The 17,144-nt window shown below is 38.5% G+C and overlaps 1 pseudogene; it reads right to left on the bottom strand.

Annotated features, from left to right (window-relative positions):
• Nucleotides 1-559: 559 nt before the first annotated feature.
• On the bottom strand, nucleotides 560-3,824 carry LOC116114144 (annotated as a pseudogene).
• Nucleotides 3,825-17,144: the final 13,320 nt, after the last annotated feature.

The raw sequence follows: 17,144 nt of genomic DNA, 5'->3' as shown, positions 1-17,144 counted from the left end.
TCACACAAGAGAAAATCGAGTATTTAGGCCACCTGATATCAATAAAAGGGGTAGAGGTTGATCCGGCAAAAATTGAGTGTATGCTTTCATGGCTTGTTCCCAAAACTCTGAAAAGTCTAAGAGAGTTCCTTGGCCTTATGGGATATTATCGGAAGTTCGTCCAAGGCTATGGATAGATCGCCCAGCCATTGCCACAATTACTTAAAAATGATTCATTTACATGGACTGATGCGGCCCAACGGGCCCTCGAAAAGCTTCGGCAAGCGATGGTCACAGTTCCTATTCTAGCTATACCAAATTTCTCACAACCATTTGAGATTCAAACCGATGCTTCTGGTCACGGAATATGGGCTATTTTGGTGCAAAATGGTAAGCTAGTGGCCTACCTCAATAAGGCTTTTTCAACTTCTTCTAAACAAAAATTAGTCTATGAGGGAGAGTTGATTGTGGTGGTCTCTGCGGATCACAAATGGAGTCATTATTTGTTGGGCAGGAAATTCCTTAATAAGATCGACCAACGAAGCCTCAAATTTTTGATGGAGCAACGGTCGGTCACACATGAACAACAAAAATGGATCTCCAAGCTTTTAGGATACAAGTTTGAAATTCAATATTATCCAGGGGGTTCTAATAGGGCCGTTGATGCCTTATCATAGAGGGAACCAATGAACGAACTTAATGCCATTTCTACAGCCCAATTCGAAGAGTTTGACGAGTTGACTGCTGAAATAATTCATGATGAAAAGCTTCAAGAGATTGTTTAGGGCTTGACACTACAACCTGCTTCCGAACCTCACTACTCCCTACACCATGGTTGTCTCCTTTACAAGGGCATGTTAGTGCTTCCTAAAAATTCCAAGTTCATGCCACAGAGTTTCAGGCATATTTTTTTAGGGAAGGCATCAAACAAGATATTCAACATTTTGTCAATGCTTGTGGTGTGTGTCAATGAAATAAGCACTTGGCTTTAAAGCATGCTGGGCTGCTACAACCTTTCCCAATTCCAAACTTAGCATTTGATGATCTCTCCATGGATTTTATAAGCAGCCTTCCTCGCGCTTTTGGGTATGATACTATCTTTGTGGTTATGGATAGATTGACTAAATATTGCCATTTCTTGTTGCTTTATCATCCTTACAATGCCAAAGAGGTGGCTGCCTTGTTTATTAAAGAGGTAGTTCGTCTCCATGGATTTCCTAAGTCCATAGTCTCGGATCGGGATTGGTTATTCATGAACCAATTTTGGACAGAGTTGTTCTGATTGGCTGGCACCACCCTCAAGTTTAGCTCAGCTTACCACCCCCAAATGGATGGACAAACGGAGGCGGTTAACCGTTTCCTCGAAACATACTTACGATGTTTCACTAGTTCCAAACCTAAACATTGGCCTAAGTGGATTCATTGGGCTGAGTTCTGGTTCAATACTTCTTACCATAGTTCCACTAAAATGTCTCCCTTTAAGGCTTTGTATGGTCATGATTCGCCCCTTCTTTTAAAGTTTACTGAAGTGAAGTCTGCCTTAGAGGATGTTAATGCTGCAGATGAAAATAACGCATTAACAACACCAAATCTACGAGTCAAAAGAACGGAGAGGGGAATTTAATCACTGTATATGAACAATCATAATGATTACAGGCTTAATTTAAACAAGAATCTGAAACTACTTTGTTAAAGAACCCTATTATCAACAGTCAAAATGATCACAGGTTGGTTCACTTAATTTTTTTTTTTTTCTATAATCCTATAGATGGAGGTTTGGAATGGCTGAAACAACTTCGGCCATGGCTTGGAATTTCCGCCTTTCCTTTAGAAGCATTTTTGCAAATTCAAGAGCTCGTTGTTCACAAGCTGCTCGTTTTCTGGCATCCTTAATTGATTCAAAATCCTCAACATGGGCCACACCCACAATCCTCCTAACAATCAAAAAATAAAAATATCATCATCAGACATAAATTTGAGAAGTAGAATGTCAATAATGTTTCGAAAAGAACAAAAAATTTATCAATGTTTCAGTACCAATCCTGAAAGTTTAAACTAACAAGAAATATTCTAACTATAACATATTCCTTTGAATTTATCTTACTTTATCATTTTGGCAGCACCATATCCAAGGGTGTCGTGGAACAGATCTTTCATAAATTTTTGTTGCAGAAGCTGCTGAATCTCAGGATTATTATAAATTTCTGGAATGTATGCCTCACCAGAGCCACCTTTATGTTGATCCCAAATTGCCGTGAATTTTTTGTGGAACAGAGTCCAAGTCTCTTCAAGTGTCCTCAGAATCCATTCCTTATAACTCTGCAAGACAATGCCAAGTTCAGAAATGACCCTTAAAAGTCATTTAAAAAAGGCCGAACGACATGCACCTACCCATAGTTTGCCATAACGACAATTTGATACCCAAAAGGTTTGAAAATGACAATTACCCACTTTCTATCCAACTCTGTTAATAAAATCCGTTTAAGGAAGGGTAATATAGTAATTTTATATCTATTAATTTTAAATTCATCAATAAATCCTTAAACTTTTTTTATCATATTTTTTTATTTCATTTTTCTCTTCTCTCTCTTATCTTCTTCTTCATCTCTCCCTTCTCTTTCTTTCTTTTTCTCCGTCTTTTGACTCTTTTCCCTCCTCCCCTTCTCTTTTTTACTTTTTCTTCTCCCTTTACCTTCTCTCTTTCCTTTCTTCTTCAGTTCTTCGTCTTTTCCCTCTCCCCTTCTCTTTTTACCTTTTCTTCTCCCTCTTTTCCCTTCTCTTTCTTTCCTTTCTTCTCCGTCTTTTCCCTCCTCCCTTCTATTTTCTNCATATTGTGGAAAGAAAACTAGTACATAGAAAGAAGTAGTACTGGGATTTCAACTCAGCAATTTCAATCTTCAAATAATTATCCTCCCTTACAGCCTCCACATCTCGATCAAGATAAGGAGAAGTCCAATGGTTATATTGAGATACTCTGTAGGGGTCAGAAAAAACAACACGCGCAGTATGATTGCATACCTCTACATTCCCACAAAATTCAGCGACTGCATCAATCATTCAAGTAAGCTCATTGGAATCTCACTGGAAATTAAGTGCGTAAATTGTGAATTAAGTTATAAGTTACGTAATGATTCTTACCAGCTCCTTTATGCTCCATGGTAGAACGGTACAGAAGAGATGTGCAGAAAAGAGTTTTTGCCATATATTCTGATATGTGTTCTGCGACAATGGATACTCAATTCCTGCAAGCAGCCCTTTCCTCAGGATAATATGTGGAGGCTCCAAGAATCGCATTCCGGTCAAAATGATAGACTTCAGGAACATGATCATGGCACAGTTGGCGGTGCTCTTTCAACGCCAATTCCTCAAAATATGCTCGCTCCCTTGTCATTGGCCATGATTCACCTATACATCGAATGTATTCGAGTGCCTGCGCATCCACAAGCGAATTACAAAGGTTAGCTCAACAGTTGACACTATGAATTATATCAAGAAGAAAGGAATTATATTTGAAGTGCCTGCTTGATGACTATAGAACCAGAAGTGCCGACAACGATATTAACGAAATTGAGGTTGCCATCTCCGACTTCTTTGATGGTCAAGTCATCAAACTCGTTACCAATTTTGGAGGACAAAGAGCGCGTGGCTTTGATATACTCTATCAGAAGTTTCTCGTCGAGTGGTCTGAACTCCGTGAAGGCCATATGTTGTGTTGTGGTTATTAGTGGTTTAGGAAGACAGTGAGGAGTTAAACAATGAAGTTGCAGGCTTTTTAAGGAAACAATAAAACACACATGATTAATGATGGTCTGGTCACGACAGCGAGCGAATGTGGGCGCGGAGAAGGCGAAATGTCAACTGTGGAGGCGCCAAGGTTCAATGAATACGGACGCGATTTTATTGAATATTCAAAGAGTAAACGATTTTTTTCCACCCGAACAATGGCCTAATGAAGCACGCATGGACTTTTAAAATTACACTTTGCTATCTAAACTACTAAATTTTATTATATTTAATTATGAAGTTGAAGATACCCTTTTCTCTTCGAGTAATGATATATGTATTAACCAATTTGTATTAATCCAAATACTAATATTGAAAATTTAAAATTTTTTTTGAGGGAATTTCAAATTTCTAATGTTAGTACTTGGATTAGTACACATTGGTTAGTGCACATTATTTTATTCTCTCTCTTTTTTTTCTCTACTCAGCCTCTTCCGTTGCTGGAAAACAAGAATTACACCAAAGCCACCTGTCAATATTTTTTCTTCTCAACGTCTCTCCCCTTTCTCAGCCGCAACAACACATCCCAAATATCTAATAAATGAATTGTAAATATCTGAGTTACAAGGATTCTCAATGATCTCCAAGTAAATGCAATTCAATAGATTATCTCTTCTTCACAGTAAATTTGTCCTTTTAAGGCTTAAATGTCACCGCTGCAATGAGTAATACTAGGCGTACAAACAAATGTTATAAAGATTTCTATACAAACTAATATGGTAAAAAATGAATATAAAAAGTCAAACATATCCTATTCACTATTCCATTCATTTTCTACCACATCAGTTTATGTAGAAATATTTGTAAGATTTGTTTGTATGTCTAGCATTATTGCTATGCAATCACCACCCATTCTATCCACCTAGCTTATTTATGCAATATGGTTGCCGAGAAATTCATTTATAAGATTGATGAAGAAATCATTATGATCAAGAGGAAAAAGGACCCCTATTACAAAACTGTGTTTGTTGTGTTAGCGGGTAGATATGGGAAGTGGTTTTTTTTTTTTTGGAGGGGGGGGGGGGGGGGGGGGGGTTAAAGAGAGAAAGAATGGGAAGAGAGAAAAAGAAAGAAGAGAAGAAAATAGAAGGAGAAGAAAGAAAAAAGAGAGAAAGCAGCCTGGTGCGATTGAGAGAGGAAAGAGATGAAGAGAAGAAAAAAGAGTGTTAGGAGTAAGTTGTTGATTAACTCACTCTAGTGTATGGTTACTAGAAACATTACCAAGTTGATTAAAAGATTTCCAATCAAACCATATCAAACTCAAGTGCGGAAAGTAAAGAACACAGTCATATACATGGTTCGGCTAAAATTCACTTTTAGCCCACATCCATGAGACCTTGTCCAGATCAAAGCAATCCACTAAGTTAAAAAAACATTACAAGATATAGTTCAAAGTCGATATAAGATACAGTAAAAAGAACTTCATGTTCAGCTTTACACTTAGCACCACACTCTAAATCCTTAACGTGTAACAACTTCTTGGACCTTCTTCACGCGAGAACACACCTGAGAACAGCTTGTGAACCACCAAGCTTCAAGCACTGACGCCATGCACTAGTATCAACAAAAGAACCACATTCCAAGAGCCATCAAGTCAATGAGTGAAATGGTGAGGTTTTGGCACAAAATGGAAATGAACCTTAAAAGAAAGAATACTCTAAGAAATTTTAGAGTATAATAAAATAAAAGATCAAAAGGCTAGATTCAAAATACGTAAGAGAGAAAGAATGGGAAGAGAGAAAAAGAAAGAAGAAAAGAAAATAGAAGGAGAAGAAAGAAAAAAGAGAGAAAGCGGCCTGGTGCGATTGAGAGAGGAAGAGATGAAGAGAAGAAAAAAGAGTGTTAGGAATAAGTTGTTGATTAAATCACTTTAGTGTATGGTTACCCATTTTAAATGGGGCAGAAATATTACCAAGTTGATTAAAAGATTTCCAATTAAACCATATCAAACTCAAGTGCGGAAAGTAAAGAACACAGTCATATACATGGTTTCGCAAAAATTCACTTTTAGCCTACATCCATGGGACCTTGTCCATATCAAAACAATCCACTAAGTTAAAAACACATTACAAGATATAGTTCAAAGTCAATCTAAGATACACTAAAAAGAACTTCATGTTCAACTTTACACTTAGCACCACACTCTTTAAGTACGTGTAGCAACTCCTTGGATCTTCTTCACTTCGGGAATGCACTTGAGAATAGCTTGTGAACCATCAAGCTTCAAGCACTGATGCCACGCACCAGCATCAACAAAGGAACCACATTCCAAGAGTCATCAAATCAATGAGTGAAATGATGAGGTTTTGGCACAAAATGGAAATGAACCTATGAACCTTAAGAGAAAGAATACTCTAAGAAATTTTAGAGTATAATAAAATAAAAGATCAAAAGGCTAGATTCAAAATACGCAAGAAAGGATGTTATATAGTGTAAGGTTTCTTGCTCAACACATTAGTGTCACGTCCGCCAACAAGGTGCTGACCCATGTTTGTCCAAATAAGGAAGGTATTCCTTCTTTTGGTTTGGACCACAAAACAAATCAGGAAAAGAGACTTTATTCCCTAGGACCACTTAAGGATAATATGACACATGTAAAAGGTCCTAAAAAGTTAGAGACAAAGATAAACAATATCTTTTTCACTTTACCAAACATGCAACTTGTGCTGGGTTGCAAATATCTAAAGCGAGAGTGTAAGCACAAACTGTTGTGCACACACACACTTGAAACAAAACAAGCCAAGACATAACTAGCAACCAATGTACACAAGGAACTGTTGTGCACACACACTATAAAAGAAACAAGCCAAATCATAAGATTGGAAACCAATGTGCACACATAAACTCATAAATTTGACAAATATGAGTATTCCACATTCTCCCCTTTTGTCAAACTTATGAACAAAGAACATAAACAGAATATGATCAAGAGCAAATATGTTTCAATCAACCAATCAAACCTGCAAGTTTGCAAGAACAAGCATACAAAGAAACTAAACCACAAGCAACACAAATATGAACACAAGGTTAGCTAACAAAGCAAAAATAAAAATAAAAAGTTCTAAAAAACATAACAAACATAGCAGAAAAAATAAAATAACTCCCCCATGGAGAGATGACAGCAAATCTGTTCCAGCAATAAGCAAAAGAGATTAAAAAGTTTTCAACTTAAAATTCACTCCTACATAATGCTTACTCCCCTCTTTGTTCATAAGTCTTGAAGACTTCCGAGAGGGAACCAATGAGCGACTAGATCTTGACTCTTCTCTTAGGAGGGGCAATGATGGTGACTTGAGAGTCCACTTGAACACTTGGAATAGCAGCAGAGGAGATGTCAACAACTTCATGAAAGGACTCATCTTGGACAGGAGGGGTGGTCTCTTTGTCAGGAGGAGGAGGGACTTCTTTAGTGCGCACACGGGAGGCATCCTCCTCTTCAAAGTGCTGTACCCTTTCTTGATTAGTTGCATCTTCAAGTTGATCTTCATCTTCATGAGTAGCTTCTTCTTCTTGAATGACAGCAGCAAGATCTTCAACAAAAACTGTAGGAATAGAAGGGACAACAGGGGCAAACAGGGACAATAGGAGCAGTAGCTGGAACCTCATTTTGATCAGCAGCAGATTTAATCTGAATAAGGGAAGCATGTTCCATTTTGTCCATCTGAGCACTGAAGGTGTAATATACTGTATAGCTAGTAATACTTTGAGAAATATAAGAAAAAATTCACTAAATAACTTTTATAAACATATATACATAATCGAAAATCCGAAAATTCTAATTTTAATTCATATAAATATATACATAAAATACTGATATACTTTAGTAAGCACAAGGTAATCTTGAACAGTACCACCAAACTCCTCCGCTTCTTGACGTCCCACCCGGTCGTAAATCATCTAGTACCTACAAAACAATAAAATAATAGCGTAAGCACTAATTGCTCAGTAAGTAAACCAAACTACACTATTGTGTTTCCTCCGTTACTCATGTTCTGATTTTCCTTTTCTCACTTTATTCTTTGATAATATTCTTCATTCTTTTCTAATATTCTGCATTCTTTTCTGATACTCTGATTTGCTACTTACCAACGTGCAAAGACAATGAATAAAACTGTACATTGTTGAGCACATAAGAAATTCTGAATCATGTAAGTAGCATAATACATATGCAGAATAATAAACTTTCCCGAGAAAATAACTTTCGTTTCTTTTCTATTTCTGTTTCTCTTATGCTGTATGTAACGCCCGCCTCGAGGTACGTAGCTAATGTTTATTGTTTTGCTCTTATTTGAGTTGGAATATTGTTAATATTGTTTGGTTGACCCTTGGTTGAATGGATGTATTGGTTTGGTTGAGTGGTTGCCCTAAAATTGTAAAGACTTGGCAGAATCCTGGTGTTACAAACTTCGTCGGGGCGAAGAAGAATCTTCGCCGCGGTGATGAGGTTCTGCAACCTATAGCGTAGGTTCTATAAGTTTTCGTCGAGGCGAAGAAAGAGTCTTCACCGCAGCGAAGAGCCGAATAAAATGTGTAGTGAGTTCTAGAGAATTCTTTCCATAGGGGCAAAGTGACCATTCTACCCTTTCCTTAGCAGTAAAAGTGGGGAGTGAAATGTAAGAAAATTTCATGGAGAATGTGTTAGTATTGGGGGTGTGAGTGTAATGAATCAAAGGACAAGGATGAAATTTCTTAGAAAGAGTAAGGGCAAAATGGGAAAAAAGGTGTATAATATGAGTTAATAAGGGTTTGATATTAGTAAACCCTTCATTCTTCTTTTTCCACCGCCACACCCATCCACCATTTTCTCTCAATTTATCCTTCAACCTTTCAAGGATTTGAGAGGGCTTTTGAGTAGTTTTTGATAAAGAGTTGATCTAAGGCATCCTAAGGTAAGGATCTTTGCTCTAGATGTGGAATTTACCTATAAAGGTATTGAAGGCTTATTGTGTTATTGTTTAAAGGTGTAGAGAAAAGACATCTACCAAAGAAAAAGAGAAGTGCTAGTGGAATCACACCATCACAAGGTAAGTAAATCCAATCCAAGCTAAAGTTTAAGAAATCATTGAGTAGAGATTTCTTTATGCATGTATTGAGTTGAGATATGTATGTATATATATATTTGTTGAGAAATTGAATTGAGATGAGTATTTATGTTGTGTTTGTTGGATACACTTATTTTATGAGAAGTGTTGATTTGTGATAAGTTTGAGATAAAGTAGGAGGAGATTGAGCAACTTCTTTGGGATTGTTCTTTTATGATAGGAACTATGACCATAGAAGGGAGCTTCCTCCCATTTTGGATGGTTAAAAAGAGAAGTAGAGTTGTAGTTAAAGAAGAGTTTTTGTATACACATGAGTTGTTTGATGAAATGCCTAAGAGAAGTATGAGCATGAATAGTAAGCCTTAATTCTTGCTACATTGCATATTGGCATTTCCTAAGTACATTAATGAGCATGAACCATCCATATGTATTAATTGTGCATTTGAGAAGTAGCTTGAGAAAGAGTAGAGAATTTTGAGTATAAGCTACATTATGAGTAATAGCTTGAGAAAGAGTAGAGAACTTTGTGAATGAACTACTCTAAGAGTAAAAGAGAATAAGCAAAAGAAGAGAATAGAGTAGGTTGTGCGATGGGGAACCTGTGAGTGATGAGTAAAGTCACGAAAAGTGGAAGGTAAGGTTCCAGTCGTGCCTCCGGTAAGATGGGGCCGTGACTGTCACGAAGAGTGGAATAAGAGGTTCCAGCCGTGCCTCCAGTAAGAAGGGGCCATGACAATTTGAGAAATAGAAAGAGAGAATGTATGCTCACATGGCCAAGGGTTCCGAATCCATAGATAACCGAATCTGATTGGTAGAAATTGAGTAGAAGTTACGTAAAGCGGGAGAGTTTCCGACCGTGCCTCCGGTAAGATGGGGCCGTGACATTCAAATGAGAAAGAATGAGAAAACATGAGAAAGAACAGAGACAGAATGAGTAGAGTCACAGAGAGCAGGAGAGTTCCCGGCCGTGCCTCCGGTAAGATGAGGCCGTGACACACAACAGAGAGCTAATAGAAAAGAGTATGAGAAAGAGAAACAGACAGAAAGAGAAAACAAAAGAGAAAAGAGAAGAGTGTAAAGAAAGAATTAAGAGAAAGAGTTACGGGGACAGACGAGTAGAGGATTTACTTACTGAGCATTAGTTGTGTTCACCCCGTTGTTTTTCCAAGTTTTGTAGGATCTAGGTGAGGACGTGGTCAGATGGACGTCGGCAAGCGAGGAGGAATAGTTACTGTCCACCACATTTTTGAGTACTTTTGTAAATGATACAAATATTGTATAAAGAATATGTATATTGAGTAAAAGAAAAATTTGGGCCCAACTATTTTTACTAATGTACATGTATTTGACTATATGTATTTCTATGAGTATTTTACTATAAAACGGTTATTACACTGTATCTCTTTCTTTTCTTCTCTATTTCTCTTTCTTTTCTTTCTTCTTTCTGGTTTGCCGATCGGACTAGGTTGATGCAAGGATTTGGAACCCTGGCCATGTGAGTGGGTACAATCCTCATTTACATGCACTACTCACAGACTATACAAGTACTATATCTCTCTGCTGTGGCTACTCGCTTGTGGCGGCGTGCATATAGGTATGCTTTACTGGGTACAGTCCTCATCTACATACACTACTCATGGACTGTACAAATATTGTATATCTCTGCTGATGCCTCTCGCTCGTGGTGGCATGTATGTGGGCATCTCTGTCACTCACGGGTTCCCCATCGCAAAAACCTTATATCATAGCATGTTGTAGAAAGAGATACTATACATGTTTCAACATGAATTCCCTAGCTATGGAAATTCTACTCTTGCATTCTTTAGTAAATGAGAAAATATACATATTTGCATGTTAGCTTAAAAGAAAATTACTAATCATTTTCTTTTCTTTCTTTCTCATTCTTTGCTAACATATTCTTGCATATTCTCATTTACTAAATCAAGGCTATATATATAATCATGTGCACAATATATGCATGATCAAGCCCATTCTTTAATATGCTTTCCAAATTCACATATACAAACTTGCAAATTCATTATGGCATAATGGTATGTCATGACAAATTCTACCATTTTCTACTATCACAATTGTCATATCAAAATAACACAATTTCTTTCTAACACTTTCATGTGCATTCAAAAAGTAGGAAACGTTCAAGTAACTAGAGCCAAGCACTAAGGGCCATTTCTCTTATGGAACTAACATGACCAAGTGATATTCTAAATTCTGGCATAACAATATGCACCCTTGAATACTAACATTTACACTTGGTTAAGCCCAAACATAATATTCCTACTTCAATTCTTGCCTTTCTTTAACCCTTTCTTCATCAGGGTTTAGCCAACTCATGCATGCATTTTCTCTTTGGATTTTCATCAAACAATTCATATGTATATGCAAGTACCATGTTGGCTACACTTCCACATTATGCCTCTCGGCAATTGAAAGAGTATGAGACGAGATACCCTACGCATGATCTAGAGTTGGCAGTCGTGGTCTTCGCATTAAAGATTGGAGGCATTACCTTTATGGTGCCAAGAGTAATATCTACACCAACCATAAGAGTTTAAAGTACTTCTTCACTCAGAGGGAGCTGAATATGAGACAGAGAAGATGGTAGAGAGTGGTTAAAGATATGAGTGTGAGATCAAGTATCAACTGGGGAAAGCCAATGTAGTGGTCGATGCCTTGAGTAGAAAAGCTTATTTGTCCGGTTTACTAACCAGAAAGAGTTATTAGCAGAGTTGTGTAAAGAGCAGATTGAAGTAATTGGGACGGATTGCCAAGTTAGAGGTTCAGTTTACCTTACTAGAAGAAGGTAAAGAAAAGCAAGTGGCAGATGAGTGGTGTCAGAGAATAGCTCAGCAAGTGCATAAGGGCAAGACATCAGAGTTCTACTTATAGATGGTCCCTTTATTTCAGAAAAGGTTGTGTATTCCTCCGAATGATGAGTTGAGAGAGAAGAGAATTTTACGGAGGCTCATGACACACCATACATGCTCATCTTGGAGGCAAACAAGATGTATCAAGATTTGAAGAAGGGTTATTGGTGGCCGGGTTTGAAGAGAGATATTGCAAAATTTGTAGCTAAGTGCTTGGTTTGTCAATAGGTAAAAGTAGAACACCAAAGGCCATCAGGGTTGCTTCAGCCGTTAGTATTCAGAAGAAATGGGAGAGCATCTCGATGGATTTTACACAGGTCTCCTTAGAGTTTAGAAAGGGCATAACGCTATATGGGTGATTGTGGATAGATTATCTAAGTCAACCCATATTCTTCCAGTAAAGGAGAGCACTAATACGGATCAGTTGGCTTAGATTTATATTAAAGAGAAGTCAGGTTGCATGGAGTGCCCAAGACAATAATGTTAGATAGAGATTCCAGATTTGTCTTTAGCTTTCTGGATGAGTTTACAAAGGAATTTGGGTACTCGTTGGCATTCAGCACTGCCTATCATCCTCAGACAGATGGCCAAACAGAGAGAGAACAATCAGGTGCTTGAGGATATGTTGAGAGCCGTTGTATAGATTATAAAGTCTCATGGCATGAATTGCTACCCTTGGTGGAGTTTGCCTACAATAATAGTTATCAGTCTACAATTAAGATGGCGCCTTACGAGGCTTTATAGGTAAATGATGTAGGTCTCCACTACATTGGGATGAGATAGGTGAAAAGGATGAGTTGAGCACAGTTCTTGGGCCAGAAATAACTCAGAAAATGATAGAGCATGTAAAGTTAATTCGAAACAGAATGAAGCAAGCCCAAGACAGACAGAAAAGTTATGCTGACTTGAAGAGAAAAGATGTTGAGTTCAGAGTGGGTGATAAAGTGTTTCTAAGAGTTTCCCCCTATAAGCGAGTAATGCGCTTCGGAAGCAAAGGGAAGTTGACACCGAGATTCATAGGTCATTTGAGGTATTGCAACGAGTGGGGAAGATTGCTACATATTGGCACTACCACCTAGCATGGATAAGGTGCATGATGTTTCCATGTCTCAATGCTTCGGAAGTATGTCAGTGATCCCTCCCATACTCTAAGTGTAGAGGACATTGATTTAGAAGAGAATTTTGTGTATGAAGAACGCCCAGTTCAGATTTTAGATGAAGGTTAAAGAGCTTTGCAATAAGAGTATTCTGTTAGTGAAAGTCCTTTGGAGAAACCATAAGGTAGAAGAGGACACATGGGAGGTAGAACCAGACATGCAAAATCGTTCCCGGAGTTGTTTATGTGAATTTGAGGACGAAATTCTTTAAGGGGGAGAGAATTGTAACGCACACTCGAGGTACGTAGCTAATGTTTATTGTTTGCTCTTATTTGAGTTGGAATATTGTTAATATTGTTTGGTTGGCCCTTGGTTGAATGGATGTATTGGTTTGGTTGGTGGTTGCCTTAAAATTGTAAAGACTTGGCGAAATCTTGGTGTTATAGACTTCGCTGGGGCGAAGAAGAATCTTCGCCGCGGCAATGAGGTTTTGCAACCTACGGTGTAGGTTCTGTAAGTTTTCGTCGGGGCGAAGAAAGAGTCTTCGTTGCAGCGAAGAGCGAATAAAATGTGTAGTGAGTTCTAGAGAATTTCTTCCATAGGGGCAAAGTGACCATTCTACCTCTAATAGTAGTAAAAGTGGGGAGTGAAATGTAAGAAAATTCATGGAGAATGTGTTAGTATTGAGGGTGTGAGTGTACGAATCAAAGGACAATGATGAAAATTATTAGAAAGAGTAAGGGCAAAATGGGAAAGAAGATGTATAATATGAGTTAATAAGGGTTTGATATTAGTAAACCCTTCATTCTTCTTTTCCACCGCCATACCCATCACCCTTTTCTCTCAATTTATCCTTCAACCTTCAAGGATTTGAGAGGGCTTTTGAGTAGTTTTTGATAAAGAGTTGATCTAAGGCATCCTAAGGTAAGGATCCTGCTTTAGATGTGGAATTTACCTATAAAGGTATTGAGGGCTTACTGTGTTATTGTTTAAAGGTTAGAGAAAATACATTAACTTCTTTGGGAGTGTTCTTTTATGATAGGAACTATGACCATAGAAGGGAGCTTCCTCCCATTTTGGATGGTTACAAATAGAAGTAGAGTTGTAGTTAAAGAAGTACTACGGACCTGGTAGTAGCAAAAGAATGGTTTAGGTCCGTAGAACGTACCACAGCTTTGTTTCCCATGGTGGACCAAGAGAAGATCCGGTATGCGAGTTTCTTATTTCGGGGTGATGCTTGAATTTGGTGGGAATTAGTAGAAGATACTCATGATGTTACAGTAATGACTTGGGAAGAATTCAGGCGAGAGTTTGAGGCTGAGTATAGAACAGAGGACCGAGTTCATGAGAAGATTTAAGAGTTTATCGGTTTGCAGCAGGGGTCTAGTATAGTGAAAGAGTACTTCGTGAGATTTAATGCCGTTGCCAGATTTGCACTAGGAATTGTTAGCACTCTAGTATTGAGGAGAGACAAATTTGTTCATGGGTTGAAACCGGAGATAGCTCGGGATATAATGATGGGTGCCGATCCCCCACAAACCTATAGTGAGGCCTTGAGGCGAGCCATGAGGGCAGAAATATTTGAGAATAAAATTACCCCAGCAGGTCCCTCAATAGAAGGATCGAGTGAGCCATCCTCTGCCTAATAGAGAGAAAAAATTGAGAGTGGGAAGAGTAAAGAAATGAAGAGTAATAAGAATAAGTTTCAGCCTAGGCAGAATAGAAGAGATTGGAGGAGTAAACGACCTTGGACAGAAGGGTTTCCCTCTTGTCCTAAATGTGGGAGAAACCACTTAGGAGAGTGTTTGAGAGACCAGAGAGTGTGTTATAGGTACCGGTAGCCAGGGCACTTGATGAGGGATTGTAAAGCTCCTCTCCCACCAGTAGCCCAGAGTTCTAGAGGTACTAGTGCTAGAGTTTTTACAGTGGCACAAGGGGAAGCAGAGGCCAGTCCATCAGTTGTAACTAGTCAGTTGTTATTTCATGCAGTTCCTTTATATGCTTTAATTGATTCTAGAGCCACTCATTCTTTTATATCTTATGGGATGATAGAGAAATTAGGTCTGAAACCTATTAGAGTGAGTCAACCCATTAAGATAGAGTTACCCGATGGGGTTAGTGTTGTGACCCATGAGATGCTGACAGGAGAGTCCGTGGTGATCCATGGACGATAGTTAACAGTAGATCTAATAGTTTTTGATATGCCTGACTTTGATGTGATTTTGGGCATGGATTTCCTAGGGAGGTATGGAGTAGAAATTGATTGTCGGAAGAAGAAAGCGAGATTTAATCTCGATAGTGGAGACAAGTTTAGCTTTGAAGAGGGCCATCAGTTGAGTATGTTGATCAGTAACATGAAAGCTAGAAAGATGTTAAGAAAGGGGTGTTCAGGGTACATTGCACATGTAGTACAGAGTGGTGATGTTCCTCAGTTAGAGATTCAGAGGGTGCCAGTAGTTCGAGATTTTCTAGATGTGTTTCCGGAAGATTTATTGAGTTTACCTCCGGAAAGAGAGGTTGAGTTTAGTATTGAATTAGCACCAGGGACAACACCCATATCTAAAGCCCCTTATCGAATGGCCCCAGCCGAGCTTCAGGAATTAAAGAAGCAACTCCAAGAGCTTTTGGATAAAGGTTTGATCCGACCGAGCCATTCTCCCTAGGGAGCTCTAATCTTGTTTGTGAAGAAGAAAGATGGGTCACTACGGATGTGTATAGACTGTAAAGAGTTGAATAAAGTGACAATGAAGAATAAGTATCCACTACCCCGTACAGATGACCTTTTTGATCAGTTAAAAAGAGCAGCATTGTTCTCCAAAATTGATTTGAGGTCAAGGTACCATCAAGTAAGAGTGGCTGAACAAGATGTATCAAAGACTACTTTCCATACAAGATATGGGCATTATGAATTTGTAGTGATGCCTTTTGGCTTGACGAATGGCGCAACAGTTTTTATGGACTTGATGAACCGGGTATTCCATGATTGTTTGGATCAATTCATAGTGGTTTTTATTGATGATATCCTGGTTTATTCTAAGTCGAGAGAAGAGCATGAGGAACACTTGAGATTAGTGTTGCAACGATTGTGGGAAAAGAAGCTGTATGCTAAGTTTTCCAAGTGTGAGTTTTGGCTTAACCAAGTCTTGTTTCTGGGCCATATTGTGTCTAAGGAAGGGATTTCAGTAGATCCGAGTAAAGTGAAGGCAATCCTTGAATGGTAGAGGCCGAAGACAGTAAAAGAGGTTAGAAGTTTCTGTGGCTTAGCAGGTTACTACTAGTGATTTGTAACAGGGTTCGCCCAATTGGCTAAATCGTTGACAGCTCTTACCAAACAAAGAACTCCTTTTACATGGTCAGAAGCATGTGATGAGAGTTTTCAAGAGTTGAAAAGGAGATTAATGACAGCTCCCATGTTAGTGTTACCACATGAGGGTGTAGATTATGACATTTATATAGATGCCTCACTGTAAGGACTTGGTGCTGTGTTAATGCAGTTAGGTTGGGTGATAGCTTATGCCTCTCGGCAATTGAAAGAGTATGAGACGAGATACCCTACGCATGATCTAGAGTTGGCAGTCGTGGTCTTCGCATTAAAGATTTGGAGGCATTACCTTTATGGTGCCAAGAGTAATATCTACACCAACCATAAGAGTTTAAAGTACTTCTTCACTCAGAGGGAGCTGAATATGAGACAGAGAAGATGGTTAGAGCTGGTTAAAGATTATGAGTGTGAGATCAAGTATCAACTGGGGAAAGCCAATGTAGTGGTCGATGCCTTGAGTAGAAAAGCTTATTTGTCCCGGTTTACTAACCAGAAAGAGTTATTAGCAGAGTTGTGTAAAGAGCAGATTGAAGTAATTCCGGGACGGATTGCCAAGTTAGAGGTTCAGTTTACCTTACTAGAAGAAGTTAAAGAAAAGCAAGTGGCAGATGAGTGGTGTCAGAGAATAGCTCAGCAAGTGCATAAGGGCAAGACATCAGAGTTCTACTTAATAGATGGTGCCCTTTATTTCAGAAATAGGTTGTGTATTCCTCCGAATGATGAGTTGAGGAAGAGAATTTTTACGGAGGCTCATGACACACCATACACTGCTCATCTTGGAGCAACCAAGATGTATCAAGATTTGAAGAAGGGTTATTGGTGGCCGGGTTTGAAGAGAGATATTGCAAAATTTGTAGCTAAGTGCTTGGTTTGTCAATAGGTAAAAGTAGAACACCAAAGGCCATCAGGGTTGCTTCAGCCGCTTAGTATTCCAGAATGGAAATGGGAGAGCATCTCGATGGATTTTATCACAGGTCTCCTTAGAGTTTAGAAAGGGCATAACGCTATATGGGTGATTGTGGATAGATTATCTAAG

The sequence above is a fragment of the Pistacia vera genome, unplaced genomic scaffold (assembly GCF_008641045.1).
Source record: "Pistacia vera cultivar Batoury unplaced genomic scaffold, PisVer_v2 Contig700, whole genome shotgun sequence".
Classification (NCBI taxonomy): Eukaryota; Viridiplantae; Streptophyta; class Magnoliopsida; order Sapindales; family Anacardiaceae; genus Pistacia; species Pistacia vera.
This window is presented reverse-complemented; position numbering and strand designations above follow the sequence as displayed.